Here is a 9,504-nt window from a genome sequence, read left to right as displayed (position 1 = left end):
CACACACCTTCTCCCTCCCTCGCCATCTCACCCCCCCCCCGCCCTGTCTCTCCCTCGCTGTCTGTGTCGTGAAGCCCGAAGGCGCGCAGTATACAGGACCGAAGTCTCTCTCTCTAACTACACACACACACCCACTATGCACCTACATACACACACACACACACTCCCTCCCCTCCCCTCATCCAGCACCCGCGCTCTTCCCCTCCCTCACTCTCGTTCTCTCGCCATGTCTCCCTACGCACCAGAAGCACATAAAAAAGTATATATATATATTTCTATATTATATATACACATGTTTTATAAAAATTACCCCCCCTCTCTTTCGTTCCCACACACCACACCTCTTCCCGTGCATATACCCACACATATACATACACATATGCATGTACACACAACACATAAACACACTCACGGACTCACCTATATACACACATGTCTACACAAACTCACCCATAGACACACCGAACACGCACGCATATACGCACACACCAGAGAATAATAAAAAAAACCAAAGGAATCAATGCCAACAACAAAAAAGAAGACGGCCAACTCGTGCGCCGCCAACACCAAAACAAGAAGTGGCGCTAAAGGCACGCCCCGGCCGGCACCGAAAGGAAGTGACACATAGCATCTCGGCTTCCCACGACAAATACCAATTCTAGCAGCCTTAAACCTCACACCGACCACCCGGACCATCAACAAAACCCCTTGTAAATGCCCCGAACTCCACTCTTCCCTAATAACCTAGCCAATGGCTAGTGGATTCTAAAAAAACTCTCCCCACCCCACTCTTCCTCTCTCTCTATCTCTACCTTCTCTCCCTCTCTATCTCTCTTACTAGAGAGGCATCTAGGCTCCCTACAGCAACCAATGGATATTTGCAAGGACCATTGGATAAGGACCACCTCTCAAACCTATATAAAGAGGCCTCCGCTAAGCACAAAGGGGCACAAGTGAAGCAGGAACACACTAGCTCCATGCACTCTACATTTTAAGCACCACTAAGCACATAATGCACCCCCAAGCTAGAGAGCTCATGGCATCATGTTTGGTTGCAAGCTTGGGCATTTTAGCATTGGCAACATCACCATTTTCTCCATTATCCACCACACCATGGTTGAGTTACTAGTCACGACCACTCCATGTACATAAGGCAGTCACTACTCCCCCGCAAGGCAACATGAGCACGCTAGGATTGAATGCATCCACACCATGCTACCTTGGGCCTCTCTCGATGTTGGTGATTGATGTCGTCGATGGCTGCATCGTCTTGATGTTTTCCCTCAACTAACCTTCCCGCTAACTTTAACTTTGCCATGCACCATATGGCGCTCGCATTCCATCAGGCATCCTTAGTGCCAAGAGCCAGGTTTGTAACAGTCAAGACTACCATTACGACCGGCCGTTTTCCAACCACTTTTCAACCGCCGTCCGACCATAATATTTCGACGAAAAGGAATATTCCGATAAAGCCTTCGACTCGAGACTGGGCGTGAAAATTTTGGTTTGCGACGAGTGATTTTTATTTTCCAGCGAGTTATTTTTCTTCACGCACCATGGCTTCTCCTCATAATGGGGACCTTACAAATGTGCGTTTTTAACACAAAAAATTACAAGGGGTAAATCAGGCTCCATACTTAACACGAAGTTTCCAAAGAATGGTTCAGTTAGGGCCACATGCAGGTTGCAGGTTATGCATAGTGATGTTTGTGGGCACATGCAAACTCCGTCCTAAAGGATAGAAAATCTTATTTTTCTTTTATTCAATATATTTTACAAAAGTATAACTTGCCTTTTTTGCTCCCATAGGTCGCACCACCATCGAAGGCGGGGAGTCTCACTCTTGATGTAGTAATTTCTCTTGGTTCAATTCCTCCAAAACTGGTAAACTCTCCATAGAAGAATTAAGTTTACTTTTAGATGAGCATCACTTCCAAAAAGGTAACATAAGTTGACTGTAAGGAAAGCGCGGTATTTTTTGACTTTCTAGGGGCCAAAATGATGGAGGAAACTCATGATCTCCAAAAGCATGTTGCACATAATTCTTAAGATTTTTTTGGGGAGGAAGGGGAGAGAGAGAGAGAGAGAGATCTTTCTAATGCTATAGGAAAAATCCCAAAGATAAACCAAATGAACGTTAAACTCAAGACCTGCTATTCATGGTGGTAAATTGGAATAACCAATCTACCACACTTGGATAATAAATAGGTTATTTCATTTTCCTACACACATACATGGGAAGAGAGTGTTTTAATATCGTGCGAACAATCCCAAGAAACCTCAAAGAGCTATGAGGGAGGGAGGGACCTCAAAGATCTATGAGTGTGGGAGAGGTAACGGGGTGCAAAACAATCCCAAGAGACATAAAAAATCCAACGTATTCAAGAGTAAAATAGGATAACTCATCTATCCCACGTAGCCACCCACCCATGAGAAGAGAAGCTTATTAGCATATCAGCTCTGTTTAAATTCTCGCTCTGTTGTTTCTCCTCATGGAACACTCTAAAAATCGCAACATCTACATTGGGTTTTGTGAGGGAAGACCATAATATATCTGCCAATGCTAGGCGTTGGGCTGGTCTCATTGCTATGAGACAAGGGCGAAGTGAAGGGATCAACGACAGAGGTTTAATCCGTCGTCAATCAAATTTGATCTTGCAAAAAATATACATTGGGTTTTGTGAGGGAAGACCATAATATACCTGCCAATGCTAGGCGTTCGGCTGGTCTTGTTGCTATGTGACACGGGCGAAGTGAAGGAATCAACGGCGGAGGTTTAATCCGTTGTCGATCAAATTTGATCTTGTAAAAAAATATGATCAAAGTTCCCCCCCCCCCCCCCCCTACTACGGCGATCCGACGTTCCAAATTCCTCGCGCCCCGCCAATCAATTGCCCCACCATTGATCCCACCCCGGTGTATATAATGACCCCATCTCAATTATAGACGAGGGTTGGCAACTTGGACAAGAACGTTGGCATCCATGAAGCGATCCTCATAATGTCTGTAACAACAAGGGTTGGTGCATCAACGGATGTGTGGTCATAAGCTCTGTTGCATTGGCCCTCATACAGACATAAGATGACAATCTGCTGAACAACAATGACAACCCATGCTGGCGCGGGCTAGCATGAGTTGTCGTTGTTGTGGCATCAGTAGATATGTGAAGGTCGTCGCATCACCTACATCACAGAGGTTTATCATTAGTGTGTCCACGAGAGCAGCATCTTGGAAGGCAGTGGAGCTTATGACTAGCTGTGATTGAGTTGATGCGACGACATTCACGTATCTCCTATACCACAAATATAACATAGTGTTAAATAGTGCATGAGCTCGCAAAGTACAATTCCGTTTGAAGGGATGGGGCTTACAATAATCTAATTGACATGTATGTTGGAATATGGTCTAGTCTTCAGATTGCAGGATACACCCAATTGGTGCAAGCAAGAAAGTTTGAGTACAAATTGACATGCATGCATTTTAAGAGATCTGCTGTAACATTTAATGGTCTAGTAACTTCTCTATAGCAGAAAATAACATAGAATTTAGCATTTCATTAAGAATAGATTCCTAAAGAACATAGCAAGAGTGCTTGGATGGAGAGAGCAACAAAATCATAACACCTAGTTAGATAGGCATGAACAATACTTCAAAAAGAGAGAGAAATTAAGCTATTGACAACAGTTGAGGACCGGATTTACATGGATCCGGTCCCCCCTCCAAAAGGCTTTGTATTATAGGTTTCCCCCATCAAGGGAGGTCCATTTTACAATACAATGCTTTGTGTTCCTTCAATAACTTTCCGGTGCAATGAAGATGGAAGCTTCAAGCACCAAACTTACACTTGAAAACACAACATCAATTCCCTCACGGTCTCAGACCCAAGACCTCACACACCTTCGAAGATGGTGAGAGATAGCGGGGTATGAGAGAAGATCGAGAGGAAGAAGCAGTATTCTTACGAGAAAGAAGTATGTCTCCTCACATAATCACTCTTAGTAGCTTAGCATAGCTTAGTAATTAGCATGGTAGAGGAGATGAGCATGTATTAGAGCTTGGCTCTTGGTTGGATTTGCATAACAAAGCCAAGAGTTGTTGGTGTAGGCCTCTCTTCTCACAAGCTTGGAGTAAATGATGAGCTTTCCATTAAAGCTTGAGAAGGAGATAGTCTTCTTTACTTCACACACATGTGTGTGTGTGTGTGTGTGTGTGTGATAATGCCTTGCAAAAATCAGCCCCCTCTCTCTCTTGGTCGACCCCTCTTCCTATTTGCTCATGTTGGCATCCTATTGGCCTCCTGCAAAGGTTAGCCAACGGCAATTAAGAAGCATAAGTGATAGCCTTGTGACATGTGTCCCCCTTTTCCATTTTGTGAGAGCTTTAGGTATTTAAATAATGCAATTAAACTCTCATCGGACCTCTTAGTCTTGTGGCCAATAGGAATCATGCAAGCCATTGGGCTGTTGAATGCTCATTGGACCCCTTGGGAGACTATCCAATAGTCTTCTAGAGAGCTTAATTTCTATTTGGTTCTTTTATCAAGTGTTTTCAATGGATTAAACTAAATTTACTCTAGCCTAATTCTCATTTGTTCAATAGGATTTGAATGCACCTTGGGGTCAACTGGGTAGGAAGCTGACATGTGTCCACTATGTCCTTTGTGTAAAGGGAGCTTGGAAGAGTGTGTGTTTGTGTGTGTTTTCTCTCATCCCCTACAGATTGGGCTCGCCCCCTCCTTCCGAGGGATGTGGGAAGACCTTTTAGTCTTCCCCATGACTATCCAATTCCCCCACATTTTGGCCATTGGACATTACCTTTGAACTTTGGAACCTTGGCATTTTGGAAGTGGCTGAACCTTAGGGTCTTTGAAGCCCATTGATGCACATTGTTCTTTTGCGGATGGCCCCCCTCCTTTGGATCCCGAATGTCACCGATCTGCCAACCTAACCAATATTCTAGCTTTTTCTCCCCTGGTAATTTCCCATATTAAATGATCAGTTTAACATGAAAAAATCATTTAGAAGAGTTAGATATTAGTTATTATAACATTACCTCTCTCTCTCTCAAAATCATAGTCGTCCTCGACTATGAGGTAGAGAAGATAAAGCCTGGTCATTAGTCCGTTTGCTAGCGGGTAGAGGATCCCTATTTTACCCTACGACATTGTTCTAGAATGGATGACTAGTTCATTTGGTGCTTGAGAGCGTTAGATGCCGCAAGCATGTCAGCACATTAGTCCATATCAATCTTCCATAGTAGAGTGACAAGCTCTTCTTGGTGTTCGGGAGACATCGTCGTCTCTGCAAACATGATCCTAAGCATGCATACTCGTTAATATGTGCGCACTATAAAGAAAAAGAGAGTCTTATAAGACAAAAACTTTGTTCATTTAAACATTTGTACATTTGCTTACTATAAGGAAGCATTGTAAGCATTGACAAGGTTTAGGTTATCCTTTAATTGTATGGCTTGCATCCATCTAGCATCTTCAAAAGGATAGTTCTTAAACTTAATAAGATACCATCGGATAATATTGCCGTCTCTCAATACCTCATCTTCATGTCGGAGAATGGACCTGGACTGCAACACCTCTTCTTGGTCCTCGTCCTCGATCTCTGGTGTGTTGGAATTAGGGTTGCAGAGAAACAGTTACAGCTTGGAGAAGACGAAGGAAGCTCAAGGCACACGATAGAGAGTGTTTCACTTAGTATGCAATGGAAAGATAGATAGCCCTAGAGTGATGGGCGTATATACAATGCTCGGGAGAAAAACCCTCCTAAAGAGGGAAAAAATGCCCCGGCGGTCCTAGTGTGTTCACACACATCACCACCACATGTATATGGTAACAAATCTCCGCTGGACTGATGCGGTGAACGAGAGTTGGCCATTGAGTAAAGGGAAGTGCCATGCCCTGAGGACATGATCAGTCCACAAAGGGGAGTAAGCCCAAAGCTTTGCAGAAAGCTTCAAGCTTCTCACAAGACAATGCCTTTGTGAAAAGATATGCAAGGTTGTCCTGTGTTGGCACATAAGCCAAGCTGATCTCTCCTGTTGAGAGCCTCACCCTGACATAGTGGTAATGCACCTCAATGTGCTTTGTGCGAGCATGAAAAACTGGGTTCCTCGCAACTGCCAATGCGCTCTGACTATCAGTGTAGATAGTGTTGGCAGTGTCCTGTCCAACATCCAAATCATCCATAAGGCATCTGAGTCATACACACTCAATCGTAGCTGTGAAGACTGCCTGTACTCAGCTCACAACTCGAAGTGGCCACAGTAGGTTGCTTCTTGCTCAACCATGATATACATGAACTTCCAAGCATGAAACAAAAACCACTTGTGGACACTCGCGTGTCAAAACAACTAGCCCAATCTGAGTCCGAAAAAGCATGTAAGTCTGGCGGCAATGATCCCCCCTTGGGATAAAACAAGCCAAGATGTAAAGTGCCACTAAGGTAGCGGAAAATCCTCTTGACAGCCTGCCAATGCTTAGACCTTGGGCTATGCATAAATCTGTTGACTTGTGAGACTGCAAACTGAATATCTGGCCTCGTGTTGCATACATAAATGAGGCAACCAACAGCAGTTTGGTAAAGAGTGACATCAGCAGGATCGTCAGCATTGATAGCCGTTTTTCGGCTCTCCGTAATTACCATAGTGAGTTAACCCACCCTACCAAAATCATCCAAACACTGTGGCTATCCCTACCATTTCACTGTATATAGATGTGTGTGAGTTAGGGGACTTTTCCCATATCTTCTTAAAAACCCTCAGCTAGCTAGTCACTGGGCTAGTTGAGCCAAAAAAATAAAAAATATATAAAATACATAAGTATATTATGGTCCATTTGTGTGTAAATATTTCATTGTATATAGGGCCTAAATAAAAGGATTTTTCATAATTATTTTGGTATTTATTTAAATATTTCTATCTATGGTGTGTTATTTATGCTATGTACATTGACTCACCATTACCATATTTTTTCTTACCATTTTGCATACTCTTTATTCCATATAAAAAATAATTTCATGCAAGCTTCTCTTATTTTTGGTGTAACTCCATCCCAACAAAAATCCAAAGAAACTAGTTTTATTTATGTGTATATTTTTTCACTATTGTGAGTTTTCCTTACTACATCTATTCTCTTTGACTCTCATAAATTAGAACACCAAAAATATTCATCTTTTTATGGTAGACTTATAATGAGAGAGATTTATTTTGACCCCTTTATATTTTTTTCACCTATATTATTTATATTTGACATGTACATATTTTTTTAGACCCCTCAATATTTGATTTTCTTAGTTGTACTATTCACTTATATCATGATCTCAACAATATCTTCAATTATATACCTACCAAATAAGGTCAAGGGTATGTGGAATGCATGCATGCACCATGGGGAGCTCACTCTTGGAGGTATTCAAAAGAATCATCCAAAGAAGGACCTCAAAAGAACCTTGTGCAGTGGAAAAAACAGTCGGTTTTGCTGAATTTTTAAAGATCACATGCTCCCTGAATTTGAAAAGGTGATACAAGCAAAAGTTGTAGCTCGTGAGCTGAACTTTCACCTCAAATTTTTTCATATTTTTTTGAGCTACGAGCTGTGAGCTAGGATTTTATTTGTGGACCCCAGTTTGCCCATGCTATGCAGCCACACTCCCTCTTCCACTTTATCATTTTCCTCTTTCACACACACCTCTCCACTCATCATCCCCACCTCTCTCACCACTCCTCTCTACACCCTACTCACCTTCTTCTAAACCTTGAAAAATAAGAGAAACCATGGTGAACTCATGTTTTCTACACACACTTCCATTCCAAAATTGACCACCTAGTCTCATTTTTCCTCATCCATATTACCCATATCTATCAAAAAACCATAAAATTCAGCCTCTTCTCTTGAAAGACAGCATCATGGTGATTGATTACTCATATTCAATTACCTTGGCTCCCAAAAGAAGGTCAAGAGTGAAAAAACGTACCGTCAAAGCTAGTGGACCGTCAACAAGCGTCAAAATTGACCCTACTCAAGACACTTGGAGCATCAACATTGTAAGAAATCCATGTTTTCTTACCTATTAAGAGTTTTTTCTTCCTTATTTGTATCCTACTTGGATACTCCCATTGTAAATATCCAATTCCATTTGTGAATCAATAAAATAACTAACTCTACTAATTTACTAACACTAACCTACTATGAAAAGTCCTATCACCTCCACTTCTCTCCTCTGTCTCTTCTTCATCTATCCACACCAACTTCTTGATAATTCCAAGCAAAAGAAATTAGATAAGTGCTGAAAATCTAACCCAACCATGGTTAGAGGAGTAACCCTAGCCTTCAAAATTGCTATAAAAGGAGGGTGTAGCTAGCACAAAGAGGGAGCCATAAGCAAGAGCACTATGCTATAGCTTGAGAAGCCAAGCTCAACCTCTCTAGAAGGAGCTCTTGAGTGGAAGCTCATTGTCGTATGCTTGTGTATGTGTTGTAATAGGGGTGATTAGCACGGGAACTCTATGCCATTGTAAGAGAGAGAGCGATCATTCAATTGAGAGTGGAAAATCTATCATTCCTCCTACTAGTGTAAGCCCAACATTTGCTGAATCAAGGAGGGTGGATTTGGACTAAGCTTGGATACTTTGTCTCTCTTCCAACGTGAAGTAATGGACAACAATGATGTGTAACTGTCTTGGTGATATTTTTAGTTCTTGATAGCTTGTGTCTGTGTGTAGCTTGTGCGACAGGGTGGAGAGGACTCCCCTGGCCTTAAGACAGTGATTGGGGTGGCTTTTCTTGTGATGTGTCGTGGTGAAATTTACTCAAGCTATGTTGAACAAATACTAATCTCACTTTGATCGGTCATGACAGATTTGTAAGAAGGTATTAATGCAATAAGCACCCCCTCCCTCTTCTCTCTCTTTCTTACATATATAATTGTGTTTGCTTGATCATTGCCGATACATTTCAAAGCAGCCCGAGCACTATCTCTCTCTCTCTCTCTCTCTCTCTCTCTCTCTCTCTCTCTCTCTCTCTCTCTCTCTCTCTCTCTCTCTCTCTCTCTCTCTCTCTCTCTCTCTCTCTCTGCGCGTCCTAGTTCGCATCCAAAACTAGGTGGTGCCCCAAATTTGTGTAGGGTTAGGTTGCGGGTTTGTGTGTGTGTTTGTTGTTTTTTCCAACCCCAACCCAATTGAGCAGCACGAGAGCCTACAAGGGTGCTTAGAGGCCACTCTTCTTGTTGCCCGCCCCGGACCGCCTAGCATCATGTAGACTCAACTTCAAACCTATTTCCATGGGAGTGGCAATAGGTTTGCAATCCTCAAGTCCAAACTTACATAGCAATGTCTCTATGTAACTTTTCTGACACAAGGCAATACCACCATCACACTGCTTAAACTGTATACCCAAGTAATGATGCAACAGCCCCAAATCTTTCATCTTGAAAGTAGCATTCAAATCAGCCTTAAATTCAGCAATATGTCTCTCATTTGGTCCAGTGATCAGCA

The sequence above is a fragment of the Adiantum capillus-veneris genome, chromosome 21 (assembly GCF_014529385.1).
Source record: "Adiantum capillus-veneris isolate H3 chromosome 21, ASM1452938v2, whole genome shotgun sequence".
NCBI lineage: Eukaryota > Viridiplantae > Streptophyta > Polypodiopsida > Polypodiales > Pteridaceae > Adiantum > Adiantum capillus-veneris.
Note: the sequence above shows the minus strand (reverse complement) of the source record.